This window comes from Pleurodeles waltl, chromosome 7, assembly GCF_031143425.1.
Source record: "Pleurodeles waltl isolate 20211129_DDA chromosome 7, aPleWal1.hap1.20221129, whole genome shotgun sequence".
Taxonomy (NCBI): domain Eukaryota; kingdom Metazoa; phylum Chordata; class Amphibia; order Caudata; family Salamandridae; genus Pleurodeles; species Pleurodeles waltl.
In genome coordinates, this window is record NC_090446.1 from 396,880,585 (window position 1) to 396,903,172 (window position 22,588).

The following is a 22,588-nucleotide window of genomic DNA, read 5'->3' on the forward strand; positions in this document are numbered from 1 at the left end:
GAAATGTGTAAGTTTAAAAGTGAAAAATGTTTGGCAAGAAGTCAAAAGCACAAGCCATTTCTCAAGTTTCATGTGAGATTCCAGGCTGGATCAAAGAACCTTATAATGTCTTGGCGAACGAATAGTCTTGTTGCTCGGGGCTTTCAGAATCATGGGACGAATGTCTTGGTGAAGCTGAGCCTCAGGTTGTGCTTTTATGTTTAAAAAAGTACCTCTTGAACGGGGTTGTAATTTATCTACTGTAGGTCGAAGGGGGTGGGTTTTGCTAGCTGTTTATACAAAGATGCAAGCAATTGGAACAAGAAAACCAGCAACTGGAGATGCAGCTAGTTGAACCTAAAAATACCGTAACTATGCTGTCTTGTCAGAATAAGCTATTGCAAGATAAGGCTGATACCTATCAGTCCGTGGGAGAGAAAGCCGCTGTCAAAGTCACTCAAAACAGATTTCGGAAACACAGAGGTCGAATTAATCAAAAGAAAGTTCATTTAGCAATCGCTAAAGCTGGGCTAGATTGGAATCCAGATGAATGGGACCCGAATATTTGGGAAAGTACTGATTTCTCAAACTCCAGTGATGAAGAGGTTAAAAAAGGTGGGGGCCAGTTTGAGGCAGGCGAGCCAAAAATGGTTTGCTCACAGCCCATATTTAGACAAAAAATACAGGGCACCCCAAAGAATCCGTCAGGAATTGAAATGTAGTCTCTAGAAGTTCATGATATTATACATAGATTCAAGCACAGAGCTGGGATAATATTACTCACATGGTTGGTACGATTATTTTACACAGGAGCCTCTGGAGTAATGTTAGATATAGGAGACGCTCCTAAGTTTTGTACCCTTAGCACTAACCCCATAATACAGGAGCAGTTTAGGAGTTATCAGGGCCACCAACAGATTGTAGGGAATCCTGTTTTGTTTTAATGGGAAACATGAGTTAGATTAGCCTTTGGCTTGCAGACTTGTGCCCCCGTCAACCAGTGACTTTTACCCTATATAGCTTGCTCTGTCTTAGCTCATTTATTTAATTATATGTTATATGTTTTCAAGATGGCTGCCTTGTTCCCAATTAGCCCAATGTTTTAATTTCACGTTATCAGTGCACTGCGCTAAGGTGTCAATATTAAGCGACAAAGATAAACAAACTGTAAGTGTTCACATTAGGTACTTTCCCTCTTCACGCCTTCAAGGGATTTGTTAACATAAATTGCCTTTCCAAGCATGTCTTGTTATCTATTGTTTGGGAACAGACCTACATCAAGGGTCTGAGCAGATCTGTATAAATGCACCTTACTTAGACAGATAGTCAGAGGGATTCCGACCAGATGCCATCGCTGCTATTGATGCTGCATGTCGCCTTGACGCTGATCCATTCTTCATGTCCCATGGGAGTCTGCGCTAGAGACCTCATTCCAAGGTAACAATGGTTGGGGGGCTCTTCTCATGGACATGGTTTGGGCAGATTAGGTTTAACACACCTAGCTCTCTTTTAGGTTAGAGATTAGGTTTACATTACTAGGGAATTAGGACATATTTCATATCTGTCATTTTATGTCATTACACGATGGAGGGAGTGGGAATGACTCTTGTCTTTCCCACTTTGTTTCTTGCATTATTCATTACCCTAATCATTGCAGCCCATGAAACGTATATTAGATTGCAGTTTTGTTAAATAAAATCTATTGAATGCTTACTGCATCTTCTTCATTGCCTGTGTTTGATTGAGACATGTTCTTCATGTGAGAAAGGGGTAATCTCTGTTTACCCATAACACTCCCTGAGATGTCACACTCTTGAGTCCATGCCTAAAGGCTGCCACAAATCACCTTGTACTGTTTAAGCTTTTGGTGAGGTGCTGCTTGTGAGCTGTGAGAGTTGGGACGACAGCTGTGACCTGTTGTAGGACAGCATAGTCACCTACAAACATAAGTACTGTCATCCTTAAACAGCAGTTTTGCCTAGAGCAAGAGTCAAACTATGACAAGATCACCCTACTGCAGGTAAAAGTTGTGGAATGCAACTATAAGTATCCTACAGAATCAGATTGACCACCAAATGACAAACCCTGGTACACCTTAAGAGATGCAGTGCAGAGAGGAGGGAATAAACATTGTTTTTTCCTGAGTGATGCTCACTGTCTATTATACGGACTGCTCTCTGTATCAGTACAAAATAAAATTATTCACCTTGCTCCTCCAGCCTGTAAGCAAGTGATAATGACTCTCCTAATTAATCGGACAGGGCAGTCCTTGAAAGATGTGCTGGAGGCAGTTTGCGAGCTAGGAGAGCTTGGAGACCGGAATAAACCTGAGAGAGCTTTGAGGTCTGAAGGTCACACAGATAATAACTGAGTGTCTAGGAGAGATATGTTTATGGCATTACTGAAGGATGGTGTCAGCAAGAAGCAGATTGATGGAATAGATACTAAACGTTTGTGGGAGATGTACCACAAAAGAGGGCTGGACTTAAAGGAAGGCAGTAGAAAAATAAATAAGCAGAATAATAAACAAGTGAATCTGGCAAGCCAGAGACGAAGGAGGATGGAACAGAAAGGGAAAGAAATGTTTCTTCACAAGGGAAAGAGGAGGAAGATTTGGACAGCGATTGATTAACGGAGAGCAGGGAAGGAGGGGAATCTGCTTACAGATATGAAAGCATATAACCAGACTTCACTTGGGCAAAGGTTGACAGTTTTAAATTAAGTTAGGAAACAGGCCAAGCTCCGGTACAGGGATGGGCCCGTAAAGATAACAGACCCCATGTTAGTTTAGAAATACACTGGAACCACAAAAAATGTTCAAAGAGTCTGAGCATTAGTTGGCACCGGAGCGGAGGCCTCTTTAATTTATGTAAATCTCAAATCTCAAAAAGTTTACCCGTCAGCATCCAGATAAGTCCCGTGTAACTGGTACTTCTAGTACCAAGGGCCCTGATGCCAAGGAAGGTCTCTAAGGGCTGCAGCATGTCTTATGCCACCCTGGAGACCTCTCACTCAGCACAGACACACTGCTTGCCAGCTTGTGTGTGCTAGTGAGAACAAAACGAGTAAGTCGACATGGCACTCCCCTCAGGGTGCCATGCCAGCCTCTCACTGCCTATGCAAGTATAGGTCAGTCACCCCTCTAGCAGGCCTTACAGCCCTAAGGCAGGGTGCACTATACCATAGGTGAGGGTACCAGTGCATGAGCATGGTACCCCTACAGTGTCTAAACAAAACCCTAGACATTGTAAGTGCAGGGTAGCCATAAGAGTATATGGTCTGGGAGTCTGTTTTGCACGAACTCCACAGCACCATAATGGCTACACTGAAAACTGGGAAGTTTGGTATCAAACTTCTCAGCACAATAAATGCACACTGATGCCAGTGTACATTTTATTGCAAAATACACCCCAGAGGGCACCTTAGAGGTGCCCCCTGAAACTTAACCGACTGTCTGTGTAGGCTGACTAGTTCCAGCAGCCTGCCACACTAGAGACATGTTGCTGGCCCCATGGGGAGAGTGCCTTTGTCACTCTGAGGCCAGTAACAAAGCCTGCACTGGGTGGAGATGCTAACACCTCCCCCAGGCAGGAGCTGTAACACCTGGCGGTGAGCCTCAAAGGCTCACCCCTTTGTCACAGCACCGCAGGACACTCCAGCTAGTGGAGTTGCCCGCCCCCTCCGGCCCCGGCCCCCACTTTTGGCGGCAAGGCCAGAGAAAATAATGAGAATAACAAGGAGGAGTCACTGGCCAGTCAGGACAGCCCCTAAGGTGTCCTGAGCTGAGGTGACTCTAACTTTTAGAAATCCTCCATCTTGCAGATGGAGGATTCCCCAAATAGGATTAGGGATGTGACCCCCTCCCCTTGGGAGGAGGCACAAAGAGGGTGTACTCACCCTCAGGGCTAGTAGCCATTGGCTACTAACCCCCCAGACCTAAACACGCCCTTAAATTTAGTATTTAAGGGCTACCCTGAACCCTAGAAAATTAGATTCCTGCAACAACAAGAAGAAGGACTGCCTAGCTGAAAACCCCTGCAGAGGAAAACCAGAAGACAACAACTGCCTTGGCTCCAGAAACTCACCGGCCTGTCTCCTGCCTTCCAAAGAACTCTGCTCCAGCGACGCCTTCCAAAGGGACCAGCGACCTCTGAATCCTCTGAGGACTGCCCTGCTTCGACGACGACAAGAAACTCCCGAGGACAGCGGACCTGCTCCAAAAAGACTGCAACTATCCAAAGAAGCAGCTTTAAAGAACCCTGCAATCTCCCCGCAAGAAGCGTGAGACTTGCAACACTGCACCCGGCGACCCCGACTCGGCTGGTGGAGAACCAACACCTCAGGGAGGACCCCCGGACTACTCTACGACTGTGAGTACCAAAACCTGTCCCCCCTGAGTCCCCACAGCGCCGCCTACAGAGGGAATCCCGAGGCTTCCCCTGACCGCGCCTCTCTGAAACCTAAGTCCCGACGCCTGGAAAAGACCCTGCACCCGCAGCCCCCAGGACCTGAAGGACCGGACTTTCACTGCAGAAGTGACCCCCAGGAGTCCCTCTCCCTTGCCCAAGTGGAGGTTTCCCCGAGGAAGCCCCCCCTTGCCTGCCTGCAGCGCTGAAGAGATCCCTTGATCTCTCATTGACTTCCATTGCGAACCCGACGCTTGTTCTAACACTGCACCCGACCGCCCCCGCGCCGCTGAGGGTGAAATTTCTGTGTGGGCTTGTGTCCCCCCCGGTGCCCTACAAAACCCCCCTGGTCTGCCCTCCGAAGACGCGGGTACTTACCTGCTGGCAGACTGGAACCGGGGCACCCCCTTCTCTCCATTGAAGCCTATGCGTTTTGGGCACCACTTTGAACTCTGCACCTGACCGGCCCTGAGCTGCTGGTGTGGTAACTTTGGGGTTGCTCTGAACCCCCAACGGTGGGCTACCTTGGACCAAGAACTGAACCCTGTAAGTGTCTTACTTACCTGGTAAAACTAACAAAAACTTACCTCCCCCAGGAACTGTGAAAATTGCATTGTGTCCACTTTTAAAGTAGCTATTTGTGAATAACTTGAAAAGTATACATGCAATTGAAATGATTCAAAGTTCCTAATGTACTTACCTGCAATACCTTTCAAACAAGATATTACATGTTAAATTTGAACCTGTGGTTCTTAAAATAAACTAAGAAAAGATATTTATCTATACAAAACCTATTGGCTGGATTTGTCTCTGAGTGTGTGTACCTCATTTATTGTCTATGTGTATGTACAACAAATGCTTAACACTACTCCTTGGATAAGCCTACTGCTCGACCACACTACCACAAAATAGAGCATTAGTATTATCTATTTTTACCACTATTTTACCTCTAAGGGGAACCCTTGGACTCTGTGCATGCTATTCCTTACTTTGAAATAGCACATACAGAGCCAACTTCCTACATTGGTGGATCAGCGGTGGGGTACAAGACTTTGCATTTGCTGGACTACTCAGCCAATACCTGATCACACGACAAATTCCAAAATTGTCATTAGAAATAGATTTTTGCAATTTGAAAAGTTTTCTAAATTCTTTAAAGTCCTGCTAGGGCCTTGTGTTAGTCCCTGTTAGCATTTCTTTTAGAGTTTAAAAGTTTGTTAAAAGTTTGAATTAGAACCTAGAACTAGTTTTAGATTCTTAAAAAGTATTCCAACTTTTAGAAGCATAATGTCTAGCACAGATGTGAATGTGGTGGAACTCGACACCACACCTTACCTCCATCTACAGATGAGAGAGCTAAGGTCACTCTGTAAACTAAAGAAAATAGGAATGGGCTCCAAACCTACCAAAGTACAGCTCCAGGAGCTTTTGGCAGAGTTTGAAAAAGCCAACCCCTCTGAGGATGGCAACACAGAGGATGAAGATAGTGACTTGGAGGGAAATTCCCCCCCTCCAGTCCTACTTAGGGAGAACAGGGCTTCTCAAGCCCTGACTCCACAAATAATAGTCAGAGATGCTGGTTCCCTCACAGGAGGGACCATCAACTCTGAAATCACTGAGGATAACTCCAGTGAAGAGGACATCCAGTTAGCCAGGATGGCCAAAAGATTGGCTTTGGAAAGACAGATCCTAGCCATAGAAAGGGAAAGACAAGAGATGGGCCTAGGACCCATCAATGGTGGCAGCAACATAATTAGGGTCAGAGATTCTCCTGACATGTTGAAAATCCCCAAAGGGATTGTAACTAAATATGAAGATGGTGATGACATCACCAAATGGTTCACAGCTTTTGAGAGGGCTTGTGTAACCAGAAAAGTGAACAAATCTCACTGGGGTGCTCTCCTTTGGGAAATGTTCACAGGAAAGTGTAGGGATAGACTCCTCACACTCTCTGGAAAAGATGCAGAATCTTATGACCTCATGAAGGGTACCCTGATTGAGGGCTTTGGATTCTCCACTGAGGAGTATAGGATTAGATTCAGGGGGGCTCAAAAAACCTCGAGCCAGACCTGGGTTGACTTTGTAGACTACTCAGTAAAAACACTAGATGGTTGGATTCAAGGCAGTGGTGTAAGTAATTATGATGGGCTGTACAATTTATTTGTGAAAGAACACCTGTTAAGTAATTGTTTCAATGATAAACTGCATCAGCATCTGGTAGACCTAGGACCAATTTCTCCCCAAGAATTGGGAAAGAAGGCGGACCATTGGGTCAAGACAAGGGTGTCCAAAACTTCCACAGGGGGTGACCAAAAGAAAGGGGTCACAAAACCTCCCCAGGGGAAAGGTGGTGAGACAGCCAAAAATAAAAATAGTAAAGAGTCTTCTACAGGCCCCCAAAAACCTGCACAGGAGGGTGGGCCCAGAGCCTCTTCACAAAACAATCCTGGGTACAAGGGTAAAAACTTTGATCCCAAAAAGGCCTGGTGTCGTAGCTGTAATCAGCCTGGACACCAAACTGGAGACAAGGCCTGTCCCAAGAAAGGTTCCACTCCAAACTCCAATCCAGGTAACACTGGAATGGCTAGTCTCCAAGTGGGATCAACAGTGTGCCCAGAGCAAATCAGGGTCCACACTGAAGCTACTCTAGTCTCTGAGGGTGGGGTGGATTTAGCCACACTAGCTGCCTGGCCGCCTAACATGCAAAAATACAGGCAGCAGCTCTTTATTAATGGGACAAGTGTAGAGGGCCTGAGGGATACAGGTGCCAGTGTCACCATGGTGACAGAGAAACTGGTTTCCCCTGGCCAATACCTGACTGGAAAAACTTATACAGTCACCAACGCTGACAATCAGACTAAAGCACATCCCATGGCAATGGTAACTTTAGAATGGGGAAGGGTCAATGGCCTGAAACAGGTGGTGGTCTCCTCAAACATCCCAGTAGACTGTCTGCTTGGAAATGACCTGGAGTCCTCAGCATGGGCTGAGGTAGAACTAAAAACCCATGCAGCCATGCTGGGTATCCCTGAACTGGTGTGTGTAAAAACAAGAGCACAATGCAAGGCACAGGGTGAAAAAGTAGAGCTGGAGTCTGGAAGAAAGGCCCAGCCTGCCAAGAGAAAAGGAAAGTCAGTTGGGAAACCAACTGCAACACAGTCAGAAAAAGAGAACCTCTCTTCTCAGGAAGAAGTTCTGCCCTCTGAGGGAACTGAGCCTTTGGAACTTGAACCTTATCAGGTTGAGCTCTTAGGCCCAGGGGGACCCTCAAGGGAGGAGCTGTGTAAGGGACAAGAAACCTGTCCCTCTCTTGAAGGCCTTAGGCAGCAAGCTGCTGAAGAGTCCAAGGGCAAGAAAAATGGAACACATAGGGTCTATTGGGAAGATGGACTCCTGTACACTGAGGCCAGAGACCCCAAACCTGGTGCCACTAGGAGAGTGGTAGTGCCTCAGTCGTTCAGAGAGTTTATTCTGACCTTAGCCCATGATATTCCCCTTGCTGGGCATTTGGGACAAACCAAGACGTGGGAGAGGTTAGTCAACCACTTCTACTGGCCCAATATGTCCCAGAAGGTTAAGGAGTTTTGCCTCTCCTGCCCCACCTGTCAATCCAGTGGTAAGACAGGTGGGCACCCAAAGGCCCCCCTCATTCCACTTCCAGTGGTGGGGGTCCCCTTTGAAAGAGTGGGTGTGGACATAGTTGGTCCACTAGAACCTCCCACAGCCTCAGGAACTATGTACATCCTAGTAGTAGTGGATCATGCTACTAGGTATCCTGAAGCTATTCCCCTTAGGTCGACTACTGCCCCTGCAGTAGCCAAGGCCCTCATTGGTATCTTTACCAGAGTGGGTTTTCCTAAGGAGGTGGTGTCTGACAGAGGTACCAACTTCATGTCAGCATACCTAAAACACATGTGGAATGAGTGTGGAGTGACTTACAAATTCACTACACCATACCATCCACAAACTAATGGCTTAGTTGAGAGATTCAACAAGACATTAAAAGGCATGATCATGGGGCTCCCAGAAAAGCTCAAAAGGAGATGGGATGTCCTCTTGCCATGTCTGCTTTTCGCTTACAGAGAGGTGCCACAGAAGGGAGTAGGATTCTCACCCTTTGAACTTCTGTTTGGTCACCCTGTAAGGGGACCACTTGCTCTTGTTAAAGAAGGCTGGGAGAGACCTCTTCATGAGCCTAAACAGGACATAGTGGACTATGTACTTGGCCTTCGCTCTAGAATGGCAGAGTACATGGAAAAGGCAAGCAAAAACCTTGAGGCCAGCCAACAGCTCCAGAAGTTTTGGTATGACCAAAAGGCTGCAATGGTTGAGTTCCAACCAGGGCAGAAAGTCTGGGTTCTGGAGCCTGTGGCTCCCAGGGCACTTCAGGACAAATGGAGTGGCCCTTACCCAGTGCTAGAAAGGAAGAGTCAGGTCACCTACCTGGTGGACCTGGGCACAAGCAGGAGCCCCAAGAGGGTGATCCATGTGAACCGCCTTAAGCTCTTCCATGACAGGGCTGATGTAAATCTGTTGATGGTAACAGATGAGGATCAGGAGGCAGAGAGTGAACCTCTCCCTGATCTTCTGTCATCAGACCCAAAAGATGGCTCAGTAGATGGAGTGATCTACTCAGACACCCTCTCTGGCCAACAGCAAGCTGATTGTAGGAGAGTCCTACAACAGTTTCCTGAACTCTTCTCCCTAACCCCTGGTCAGACACACCTGTGTACCCATGATGTGGACATAGGAGACAGCATGCCTGTCAAAAACAAAATTTTTAGACAGTCTGACCATGTTAAGGAAATCATCAAGGTGGAAGTCCACAAGATGCTGAAATTGGGAGTAATTGAGCGCTCTGAAAGCCCCTGGGCTAGCCCAGTGGTCTTAGTCCCCAAACCTCACACCAAAGATGGAAAGAAAGAGATGAGGTTTTGTGTGGACTACAGAGGGCTCAACTCTGTCACCAAGACAGACGCCCATCCAATTCCTAGAGCTGATGAGCTCATAGACAAATTAGGTGCTGCCAAATTCTTAAGTACCTTTGACTTGACAGCAGGGTACTGGCAAATAAAAATGGCACCTGGAGCAAAAGAGAAAACAGCATTCTCCACACCTGATGGGCATTATCAGTTTACTGTTATGCCCTTTGGTTTAAAGAATGCCCCTGCCACCTTCCAAAGGTTGGTGAATCAAGTCCTTGCTGGTTTGGAGTCCTTTAGCACAGCTTATCTTGATGATATTGCTGTCTTTAGCTCCACCTGGCAGGATCACCTGGTCCACCTGAAGAAGGTTTTGAAGGCTCTGCAATCTGCAGGCCTCTCTATCAAGGCATCCAAATGCCAGATAGGGCAGGGAACCGTGGTTTACTTGGGCCACCTTGTAGGTGGAGGCCAAGTTCAGCCACTCCAACCCAAGATCCAGACTATTCTGGACTGGGTAGCTCCAAAAACCCAGACTCAAGTCAGGGCATTCCTTGGCTTGACTGGGTATTACAGGAGGTTTGTGAAGGGATATGGATCCATTGTGACAGCCCTCACTGAACTCACCTCCAAGAAAATGCCCAAGAAAGTGAACTGGACTGTGGAATGCCAACAGGCCTTTGACACCCTGAAACAAGCAATGTGCTCAGCACCAGTTCTAAAAGCTCCAGATTATTCTAAGCAGTTCATTGTGCAGACAGATGCCTCTGAACATGGGATAGGGGCAGTTTTGTCCCAAACAAATGATGATGGCCTTGACCAGCCTGTTGCTTTCATTAGCAGGAGGTTACTCCCCAGGGAGCAGCGTTGGAGTGCCATTGAGAGGGAGGCCTTTGCTGTGGTTTGGTCCCTGAAGAAGCTGAGACCATACCTCTTTGGGACTCACTTCCTAGTTCAAACTGACCACAGACCTCTCAAATGGCTGATGCAAATGAAAGGTGAAAATCCTAAACTGTTGAGGTGGTCCATCTCCCTACAGGGAATGGACTTTATAGTGGAACACAGACCTGGGACTGCCCATGCCAATGCAGATGGCCTTTCCAGGTTCTTCCACTTAGAAAATGAAGACTCTCTTGGGAAAGGTTAGTCTCATCCTCTTTCGTTTGGGGGGGGGTTGTGTAAGGAAATGCCTCCTTGGCATGGTTGCCCCCTGACTTTTTGCCTTTGCTGATGCTATGTTTACAATTGAAAGTGTGCTGAGGCCTGCTAACCAGGCCCCAGCACCAGTGTTCTTTCCCTAACCTGTACTTTTGTATCCACAATTGGCAGACCCTGGCATCCAGATAAGTCCCTTGTAACTGGTACTTCTAGTACCAAGGGCCCTGATGCCAAGGAAGGTCTCTAAGGGCTGCAGCATGTCTTATGCCACCCTGGAGACCTCTCACTCAGCACAGACACACTGCTTGCCAGCTTGTGTGTGCTAGTGAGAACAAAACGAGTAAGTCGACATGGCACTCCCCTCAGGGTGCCATGCCAGCCTCTCACTGCCTATGCAAGTATAGGTCAGTCACCCCTCTAGCAGGCCTTACAGCCCTAAGGCAGGGTGCACTATACCATAGGTGAGGGTACCAGTGCATGAGCATGGTACCCCTACAGTGTCTAAACAAAACCCTAGACATTGTAAGTGCAGGGTAGCCATAAGAGTATATGGTCTGGGAGTCTGTTTTGCACGAACTCCACAGCACCATAATGGCTACACTGAAAACTGGGAAGTTTGGTATCAAACTTCTCAGCACAATAAATGCACACTGATGCCAGTGTACATTTTATTGCAAAATACACCCCAGAGGGCACCTTAGAGGTGCCCCCTGAAACTTAACCGACTGTCTGTGTAGGCTGACTAGTTCCAGCAGCCTGCCACACTAGAGACATGTTGCTGGCCCCATGGGGAGAGTGCCTTTGTCACTCTGAGGCCAGTAACAAAGCCTGCACTGGGTGGAGATGCTAACACCTCCCCCAGGCAGGAGCTGTAACACCTGGCGGTGAGCCTCAAAGGCTCACCCCTTTGTCACAGCACCGCAGGACACTCCAGCTAGTGGAGTTGCCCGCCCCCTCCGGCCCCGGCCCCCACTTTTGGCGGCAAGGCCGGAGAAAATAATGAGAATAACAAGGAGGAGTCACTGGCCAGTCAGGACAGCCCCTAAGGTGTCCTGAGCTGAGGTGACTCTAACTTTTAGAAATCCTCCATCTTGCAGATGGAGGATTCCCCCAATAGGATTAGGGATGTGACCCCCTCCCCTTGGGAGGAGGCACAAAGAGGGTGTACTCACCCTCAGGGCTAGTAGCCATTGGCTACTAACCCCCCAGACCTAAACACGCCCTTAAATTTAGTATTTAAGGGCTACCCTGAACCCTAGAAAATTAGATTCCTGCAACAACAAGAAGAAGGACTGCCTAGCTGAAAACCCCTGCAGAGGAAAACCAGAAGACAACAACTGCCTTGGCTCCAGAAACTCACCGGCCTGTCTCCTGCCTTCCAAAGAACTCTGCTCCAGCGACGCCTTCCAAAGGGACCAGCGACCTCTGAATCCTCTGAGGACTGCCCTGCTTCGACGACGACAAGAAACTCCCGAGGACAGCGGACCTGCTCCAAAAAGACTGCAACTATCCAAAGAAGCAGCTTTAAAGAACCCTGCAATCTCCCCGCAAGAAGCGTGAGACTTGCAACACTGCACCCGGCGACCCCGACTCGGCTGGTGGAGAACCAACACCTCAGGGAGGACCCCCGGACTACTCTACGACTGTGAGTACCAAAACCTGTCCCCCCTGAGTCCCCACAGCGCCGCCTACAGAGGGAATCCCGAGGCTTCCCCTGACCGCGCCTCTCTGAAACCTAAGTCCCGACGCCTGGAAAAGACCCTGCACCCGCAGCCCCCAGGACCTGAAGGACCGGACTTTCACTGCAGAAGTGACCCCCAGGAGTCCCTCTCCCTTGCCCAAGTGGAGGTTTCCCCGAGGAAGCCCCCCCTTGCCTGCCTGCAGCGCTGAAGAGATCCCTTGATCTCTCATTGACTTCCATTGCGAACCCGACGCTTGTTCTAACACTGCACCCGACCGCCCCCGCGCCGCTGAGGGTGAAATTTCTGTGTGGGCTTGTGTCCCCCCCGGTGCCCTACAAAACCCCCCTGGTCTGCCCTCCGAAGACGCGGGTACTTACCTGCTGGCAGACTGGAACCGGGGCACCCCCTTCTCTCCATTGAAGCCTATGCGTTTTGGGCACCACTTTGAACTCTGCACCTGACCGGCCCTGAGCTGCTGGTGTGGTATCTTTGGGGTTGCTCTGAACCCCCAACGGTGGGCTACCTTGGACCAAGAACTGAACCCTGTAAGTGTCTTACTTACCTGGTAAAACTAACAAAAACTTACCTCCCCCAGGAACTGTGAAAATTGCATTGTGTCCACTTTTAAAGTAGCTATTTGTGAATAACTTGAAAAGTATACATGCAATTGAAATGATTCAAAGTTCCTAATGTACTTACCTGCAATACCTTTCAAACAAGATATTACATGTTAAATTTGAACCTGTGGTTCTTAAAATAAACTAAGAAAAGATATTTATCTATACAAAACCTATTGGCTGGATTTGTCTCTGAGTGTGTGTACCTCATTTATTGTCTATGTGTATGTACAACAAATGCTTAACACTACTCCTTGGATAAGCCTACTGCTCGACCACACTACCACAAAATAGAGCATTAGTATTATCTATTTTTACCACTATTTTACCTCTAAGGGGAACCCTTGGACTCTGTGCATGCTATTCCTTACTTTGAAATAGCACATACAGAGCCAACTTCCTACATTGGTGGATCAGCGGTGGGGTACAAGACTTTGCATTTGCTGGACTACTCAGCCAATACCTGATCACACGACAAATTCCAAAATTGTCATTAGAAATAGATTTTTGCAATTTGAAAAGTTTTCTAAATTCTTTAAAGTCCTGCTAGGGCCTTGTGTTAGTCCCTGTTAGCATTTCTTTTAGAGTTTAAAAGTTTGTTAAAAGTTTGAATTAGAACCTAGAACTAGTTTTAGATTCTTAAAAAGTATTCCAACTTTTAGAAGCATAATGTCTAGCACAGATGTGAATGTGGTGGAACTCGACACCACACCTTACCTCCATCTACAGATGAGAGAGCTAAGGTCACTCTGTAAACTAAAGAAAATAGGAATGGGCTCCAAACCTACCAAAGTACAGCTCCAGGAGCTTTTGGCAGAGTTTGAAAAAGCCAACCCCTCTGAGGATGGCAACACAGAGGATGAAGATAGTGACTTGGAGGGAAATTCCCCCCCTCCAGTCCTACTTAGGGAGAACAGGGCTTCTCAAGCCCTGACTCCACAAATAATAGTCAGAGATGCTGGTTCCCTCACAGGAGGGACCAACAACTCTGAAATCACTGAGGATAACTCCAGTGAAGAGGACATCCAGTTAGCCAGGATGGCCAAAAGATTGGCTTTGGAAAGACAGATCCTAGCCATAGAAAGGGAAAGACAAGAGATGGGCCTAGGACCCATCAATGGTGGCAGCAACATAATTAGGGTCAGAGATTCTCCTGACATGTTGAAAATCCCCAAAGGGATTGTAACTAAATATGAAGATGGTGATGACATCACCAAATGGTTCACAGCTTTTGAGAGGGCTTGTGTAACCAGAAAAGTGAACAAATCTCACTGGGGTGCTCTCCTTTGGGAAATGTTCACAGGAAAGTGTAGGGATAGACTCCTCACACTCTCTGGAAAAGATGCAGAATCTTATGACCTCATGAAGGGTACCCTGATTGAGGGCTTTGGATTCTCCACTGAGGAGTATAGGATTAGATTCAGGGGGGCTCAAAAAACCTCGAGCCAGACCTGGGTTGACTTTGTAGACTACTCAGTAAAAACACTAGATGGTTGGATTCAAGGCAGTGGTGTAAGTAATTATGATGGGCTGTACAATTTATTTGTGAAAGAACACCTGTTAAGTAATTGTTTCAATGATAAACTGCATCAGCATCTGGTAGACCTAGGACCAATTTCTCCCCAAGAATTGGGAAAGAAGGCGGACCATTGGGTCAAGACAAGGGTGTCCAAAACTTCCACAGGGGGTGACCAAAAGAAAGGGGTCACAAAACCTCCCCAGGGGAAAGGTGGTGAGACAGCCAAAAATAAAAATAGTAAAGAGTCTTCTACAGGCCCCCAAAAACCTGCACAGGAGGGTGGGCCCAGAGCCTCTTCACAAAACAATCCTGGGTACAAGGGTAAAAACTTTGATCCCAAAAAGGCCTGGTGTCGTAGCTGTAATCAGCCTGGACACCAAACTGGAGACAAGGCCTGTCCCAAGAAAGGTTCCACTCCAAACTCCAATCCAGGTAACACTGGAATGGCTAGTCTCCAAGTGGGATCAACAGTGTGCCCAGAGCAAATCAGGGTCCACACTGAAGCTACTCTAGTCTCTGAGGGTGGGGTGGATTTAGCCACACTAGCTGCCTGGCCGCCTAACATGCAAAAATACAGGCAGCAGCTCTTTATTAATGGGACAAGTGTAGAGGGCCTGAGGGATACAGGTGCCAGTGTCACCATGGTGACAGAGAAACTGGTTTCCCCTGGCCAATACCTGACTGGAAAAACTTATACAGTCACCAACGCTGACAATCAGACTAAAGCACATCCCATGGCAATGGTAACTTTAGAATGGGGAAGGGTCAATGGCCTGAAACAGGTGGTGGTCTCCTCAAACATCCCAGTAGACTGTCTGCTTGGAAATGACCTGGAGTCCTCAGCATGGGCTGAGGTAGAACTAAAAACCCATGCAGCCATGCTGGGTATCCCTGAACTGGTGTGTGTAAAAACAAGAGCACAATGCAAGGCACAGGGTGAAAAAGTAGAGCTGGAGTCTGGAAGAAAGGCCCAGCCTGCCAAGAGAAAAGGAAAGTCAGTTGGGAAACCAACTGCAACACAGTCAGAAAAAGAGAACCTCTCTTCTCAGGAAGAAGTTCTGCCCTCTGAGGGAACTGAGCCTTTGGAACTTGAACCTTATCAGGTTGAGCTCTTAGGCCCAGGGGGACCCTCAAGGGAGGAGCTGTGTAAGGGACAAGAAACCTGTCCCTCTCTTGAAGGCCTTAGGCAGCAAGCTGCTGAAGAGTCCAAGGGCAAGAAAAATGGAACACATAGGGTCTATTGGGAAGATGGACTCCTGTACACTGAGGCCAGAGACCCCAAACCTGGTGCCACTAGGAGAGTGGTAGTGCCTCAGTCGTTCAGAGAGTTTATTCTGACCTTAGCCCATGATATTCCCCTTGCTGGGCATTTGGGACAAACCAAGACGTGGGAGAGGTTAGTCAACCACTTCTACTGGCCCAATATGTCCCAGAAGGTTAAGGAGTTTTGCCTCTCCTGCCCCACCTGTCAATCCAGTGGTAAGACAGGTGGGCACCCAAAGGCCCCCCTCATTCCACTTCCAGTGGTGGGGGTCCCCTTTGAAAGAGTGGGTGTGGACATAGTTGGTCCACTAGAACCTCCCACAGCCTCAGGAACTATGTACATCCTAGTAGTAGTGGATCATGCTACTAGGTATCCTGAAGCTATTCCCCTTAGGTCGACTACTGCCCCTGCAGTAGCCAAGGCCCTCATTGGTATCTTTACCAGAGTGGGTTTTCCTAAGGAGGTGGTGTCTGACAGAGGTACCAACTTCATGTCAGCATACCTAAAACACATGTGGAATGAGTGTGGAGTGACTTACAAATTCACTACACCATACCATCCACAAACTAATGGCTTAGTTGAGAGATTGAACAAGACATTAAAAGGCATGATCATGGGGCTCCCAGAAAAGCTCAAAAGGAGATGGGATGTCCTCTTGCCATGTCTGCTTTTCGCTTACAGAGAGGTGCCACAGAAGGGAGTAGGATTCTCACCCTTTGAACTTCTGTTTGGTCACCCTGTAAGGGGACCACTTGCTCTTGTTAAAGAAGGCTGGGAGAGACCTCTTCATGAGCCTAAACAGGACATAGTGGACTATGTACTTGGCCTTCGCTCTAGAATGGCAGAGTACATGGAAAAGGCAAGCAAAAACCTTGAGGCCAGCCAACAGCTCCAGAAGTTTTGGTATGACCAAAAGGCTGCAATGGTTGAGTTCCAACCAGGGCAGAAAGTCTGGGTTCTGGAGCCTGTGGCTCCCAGGGCACTTCAGGACAAATGGAGTGGCCCTTACCCAGTGCTAGAAAGGAAGAGTCAGGTCACCTACCTGGTGGACCTGGGCACAAGCAGGAGCCCCAAGAGGGTGATCCATGTGAACCGCCTTAAGCTCTTCCATGACAGGGCTGATGTAAATCTGTTGATGGTAACAGATGAGGATCAGGAGGCAGAGAGTGAACCTCTCCCTGATCTTCTGTCATCAGACCCAAAAGATGGCTCAGTAGATGGAGTGATCTACTCAGACACCCTCTCTGGCCAACAGCAAGCTGATTGTAGGAGAGTCCTACAACAGTTTCCTGAACTCTTCTCCCTAACCCCTGGTCAGACACACCTGTGTACCCATGATGTGGACATAGGAGACAGCATGCCTGTCAAAAACAAAATTTTTAGACAGTCTGACCATGTTAAGGAAAGCATCAAGGTGGAAGTCCACAAGATGCTGGAATTGGGAGTAATTGAGCGCTCTGAAAGCCCCTGGGCTAGCCCAGTGGTCTTAGTCCCCAAACCTCACACCAAAGATGGAAAGAAAGAGATGAGGTTTTGTGTGGACTACAGAGGGCTCAACTCTGTCACCAAGACAGACGCCCATCCAATTCCTAGAGCTGATGAGCTCATAGACAAATTAGGTGCTGCCAAATTCTTAAGTACCTTTGACTTGACAGCAGGGTACTGGCAAATAAAAATGGCACCTGGAGCAAAAGAGAAAACAGCATTCTCCACACCTGATGGGCATTATCAGTTTACTGTTATGCCCTTTGGTTTAAAGAATGCCCCTGCCACCTTCCAAAGGTTGGTGAATCAAGTCCTTGCTGGTTTGGAGTCCTTTAGCACAGCTTATCTTGATGATATTGCTGTCTTTAGCTCCACCTGGCAGGATCACCTGGTCCACCTGAAGAAGGTTTTGAAGGCTCTGCAATCTGCAGGCCTCTCTATCAAGGCATCCAAATGCCAGATAGGGCAGGGAACCGTGGTTTACTTGGGCCACCTTGTAGGTGGAGGCCAAGTTCAGCCACTCCAACCCAAGATCCAGACTATTCTGGACTGGGTAGCTCCAAAAACCCAGACTCAAGTCAGGGCATTCCTTGGCTTGACTGGGTATTACAGGAGGTTTGTGAAGGGATATGGATCCATTGTGACAGCCCTCACTGAACTCACCTCCAAGAAAATGCCCAAGAAAGTGAACTGGACTGTGGAATGCCAACAGGCCTTTGACACCCTGAAACAAGCAATGTGCTCAGCACCAGTTCTAAAAGCTCCAGATTATTCTAAGCAGTTCATTGTGCAGACAGATGCCTCTGAACATGGGATAGGGGCAGTTTTGTCCCAAACAAATGATGATGGCCTTGACCAGCCTGTTGCTTTCATTAGCAGGAGGTTACTCCCCAGGGAGCAGCGTTGGAGTGCCATTGAGAGGGAGGCCTTTGCTGTGGTTTGGTCCCTGAAGAAGCTGAGACCATACCTCTTTGGGACTCACTTCCTAGTTCAAACTGACCACAGACCTCTCAAATGGCTGATGCAAATGAAAGGTGAAAATCCTAAACTGTTGAGGTGGTCCATCTCCCTACAGGGAATGGACTTTATAGTGGAACACAGACCTGGGACTGCCCATGCCAATGCAGATGGCCTTTCCAGGTTCTTCCACTTAGAAAATGAAGACTCTCTTGAGAAAGGTTAGTCTCATCCTCTTTCGTTTGGGGGGGGGTTGTGTAAGGAAATGCCTCCTTGGCATGGTTGCCCCCTGACTTTTTGCCTTTGCTGATGCTATGTTTACAATTGAAAGTGTGCTGAGGCCTGCTAACCAGGCCCCAGCACCAGTGTTCTTTCCCTAACCTGTACTTTTGTATCCACAATTGGCAGACCCTGGCATCCAGATAAGTCCCTTGTAACTGGTACTTCTAGTACCAAGGGCCCTGATGCCAAGGAAGGTCTCTAAGGGCTGCAGCATGTCTTATGCCACCCTGGAGACCTCTCACTCAGCACAGACACACTGCTTGCCAGCTTGTGTGTGCTAGTGAGAACAAAACGAGTAAGTCGACATGGCACTCCCCTCAGGGTGCCATGCCAGCCTCTCACTGCCTATGCAAGTATAGGTCAGTCACCCCTCTAGCAGGCCTTACAGCCCTAAGGCAGGGTGCACTATACCATAGGTGAGGGTACCAGTGCATGAGCATGGTACCCCTACAGTGTCTAAACAAAACCCTAGACATTGTAAGTGCAGGGTAGCCATAAGAGTATATGGTCTGGGAGTCTGTTTTGCACGAACTCCACAGCACCATAATGGCTACACTGAAAACTGGGAAGTTTGGTATCAAACTTCTCAGCACAATAAATGCACACTGATGCCAGTGTACATTTTATTGCAAAATACACCCCAGAGGGCACCTTAGAGGTGCCCCCTGAAACTTAACCGACTGTCTGTGTAGGCTGACTAGTTCCAGCAGCCTGCCACACTAGAGACATGTTGCTGGCCCCATGGGGAGAGTGCCTTTGTCACTCTGAGGCCAGTAACAAAGCCTGCACTGGGTGGAGATGCTAACACCTCCCCCAGGCAGGAGCTGTAACACCTGGCGGTGAGCCTCAAAGGCTCACCCCTTTGTCACAGCACCGCAGGACACTCCAGCTAGTGGAGTTGCCCGCCCCCTCCGGCCCCGGCCCCCTCTTTTGGCGGCAAGGCCGGAGAAAATAATGAGAATAACAAGGAGGAGTCACTGGCCAGTCAGGACAGCCCCTAAGGTGTCCTGAGCTGAGGTGACTCTAACTTTTAGAAATCCTCCATCTTGCAGATGGAGGATTCCCCCAATAGGATTAGGGATGTGACCCCCTCCCCTTGGGAGGAGGCACAAAGAGGGTGTACTCACCCTCAGGGCTAGTAGCCATTGGCTACTAACCCCCCAGACCTAAACACGCCCTTAAATTTAGTATTTAAGGGCTACCCTGAACCCTAGAAAATTAGATTCCTGCAACAACAAGAAGAAGGACTGCCTAGCTGAAAACCCCTGCAGAGGAAAACCAGAAGACAACAACTGCCTTGGCTCCAGAAACTCACCGGCCTGTCTCCTGCCTTCCAAAGAACTCTGCTCCAGCGACGCCTTCCAAAGGGACCAGCGACCTCTGAATCCTCTGAGGACTGCCCTGCTTCGACGACGACAAGAAACTCCCGAGGACAGCGGACCTGCTCCAAAAAGACTGCAACTATCCAAAGAAGCAGCTTTAAAGAACCCTGCAATCTCCCCGCAAGAAGCGTGAGACTTGCAACACTGCACCCGGCGACCCCGACTCGGCTGGTGGAGAACCAACACCTCAGGGAGGACCCCCGGACTACTCTACGACTGTGAGTACCAAAACCTGTCCCCCCTGAGTCCCCACAGCGCCGCCTACAGAGGGAATCCCGAGGCTTCCCCTGACCGCGCCTCTCTGAAACCTAAGTCCCGACGCCTGGAAAAGACCCTGCACCCGCAGCCCCCAGGACCTGAAGGACCGGACTTTCACTGCAGAAGTGACCCCCAGGAGTCCCTCTCCCTTGCCCAAGTGGAGGTTTCCCCGAGGAAGCCCCCCCTTGCCTGCCTGCAGCGCTGAAGAGATCCCTTGATCTCTCATTGACTTCCATTGCGAACCCGACGCTTGTTCTAAAACTACACCCGGCCGCCCCTGCGCCGCTGAGGGTGAAATTTCTGTGTGGGCTTGTGTCCCCCCTGGTGCCCTACAAAACCCCCCTGGTCTGCCCTCCGAAGACGCAGGTACTTACCTGCTGGCAGACTGGAACCGGGGCACCCCCTTCTCTCCATTGAAGCCTATGCGTTTTGGGCACCACTTTGAACTCTGCACCTGACCGGCCCTGAGCTGCTGGTGTGGTAACTTTGGGGTTGCTCTGAACCCCCAACGGTGGGCTACCTTGGACCAAGAACTGAACCCTGTAAGTGTCTTACTTACCTGGTAAAACTAACAAAAACTTACCTCCCCCAGGAACTGTGAAAATTGCATTGTGTCCACTTTAAAGTAGCTATTTGTGAATAACTTGAAAAGTATACATGCAATTGAAATGATTCAAAGTTCCTAATGTACTTACCTGCAATACCTTTCAAACAAGATATTACATGTTAAATTTGAACCTGTGGTTCTTAAAATAAACTAAGAAAATATATTTTTCTATACAAAACCTATTGGCTGGATTTGTCTCTGAGTGTGTGTACCTCATTTATTGTCTATGTGTATGTACAACAAATGCTTAACACTACTCCTTGGATAAGCCTACTGCTCGACCACACTACCACAAAATAGAGCATTAGTATTATCTATTTTTACCACTATTTTACCTCTAAGGGGAACCCTTGGACTCTGTGCATGCTATTCCTTACTTTGAAATAGCACATACAGAGCCAACTTCCTACAAACACCAAAAAGAGAATATACTGTCTTGATTGTGCCCCTTCTAGAGTATATACTATGATTTGACATTCTAAAGGGGATGACTTTATATTTGGATGGTGGTTGTTATCAATTTGGATCAAAGGGATACATTATAGTGGCCGCCATGAGGGTGGGCCATCTGAAGATACCCCTAGTGAAAGTGCCTCCGGCAACTAAGGTAATTCGCCTGAAACAATACTGCATTCCAGATGAGCATGAGGAAATAAGTAAAACTATACAAGAATTGATTGAGGCTGGTGTGATAGCTCTAACCACCACTGAATGGAACAATCCTTTGGGGTCCTTACGCAAAGCTGATGGGCGCTATAGAATGACGATTGATTTCCACAAGCTGAATAAACATACACCCCCATGGACAGCTGCAGTCCCCGACACCATCACTTTGATTGAAAGAATACCGAAACATACAGTGACCTGGTATGCAACCACTGATATTGCTAAAGCTTTCTTTTCCATACCGTTGGCCCCTGCGTGTCAGGAACAATTTCCTTTCTCACAGTGTGGCAGACAATTCCGAATGTTATCTTTATCTATGGGGTATATGCATAGCCCCACCATCTGTCACCAGATGGTAGCAGAGCACCTGGATGAAGTATCAGTCACTCCAGGGGTGCAATTGACCCATTCCATTGATGATGTGATGATTGATAGTGAGACACATTAACAGGTGCAGACTCATTTGGAGCGGGTTGTGGAACTTTTGCAGAGTAAAGGGTGGATGATGAATCCAGACACGACACAGAGACCATCTAAAAATGTGAATTTTCCAGGAATTTAGTGGAATCAGGACATAGAGAGGTGTTGCAGCAGGCAAAACAAAAGATCTTAGAGCTTGTCACTCCCCACACAGCAATTCATTGGATTGTTTGGTTTTTGGAAACAGCATATTCCTCACTTGAGTCAGATTGTGGCCCCTTTGTACAAAGTGAAACGAAAGAAGCATGAGTTTGAATGGGGTGAACAGCAGCAGTGTGCGTTTGATTTGGCAAAGGAGGCAATTCAACAGGCTTCAGACATTGTAGCCAGGACAGGAAGGAGATATTGAGTTGCATGTAACCGTTCAGGGGCAATATGCAAATTGCAGCATGTGGCAAAAACAGTGAAGAATGAGGGTGCGCCTGGGTTTCTGGACTAAAAAGCTACCTGATGCTGGAGAGCTATGTACTCTCTTTAAGAAACAGTTACTTGCATGCTACTGGGCTCTAGTTGATACTGAACAAATGACCATAAGTCATAATGTGTTTTTGAGACCTGAGATTCCAATAATGCAGTGGGTGATGAGTTCACCTAAAACTCACTGTATAGGGCATGCACAAGAAGCTAGTATCATATGTTGGAAACGGTACAACAAGACAGAGCCCTAGTGGGACCAGCAGGCACAGCAGCTCTACATGAACAAGTGTCACAGGCCCTGGTGCAGGATGAGGAGAGGGTGCAGGAGGTACTGCAAATAAAAGAATCACCAGTGAGGTGGGGTGAGGCATTTTAATCCTTGTTCCCTGAGGATAGGAAGCATGTATGATTTACCAACAGTTCAGGCAAGTATGTGGGGGTCCAAAAGACATTGAAGAGCAGTGTCATACAACCCGATCACCAAGAAGCTGTTGACCACTACAGGAG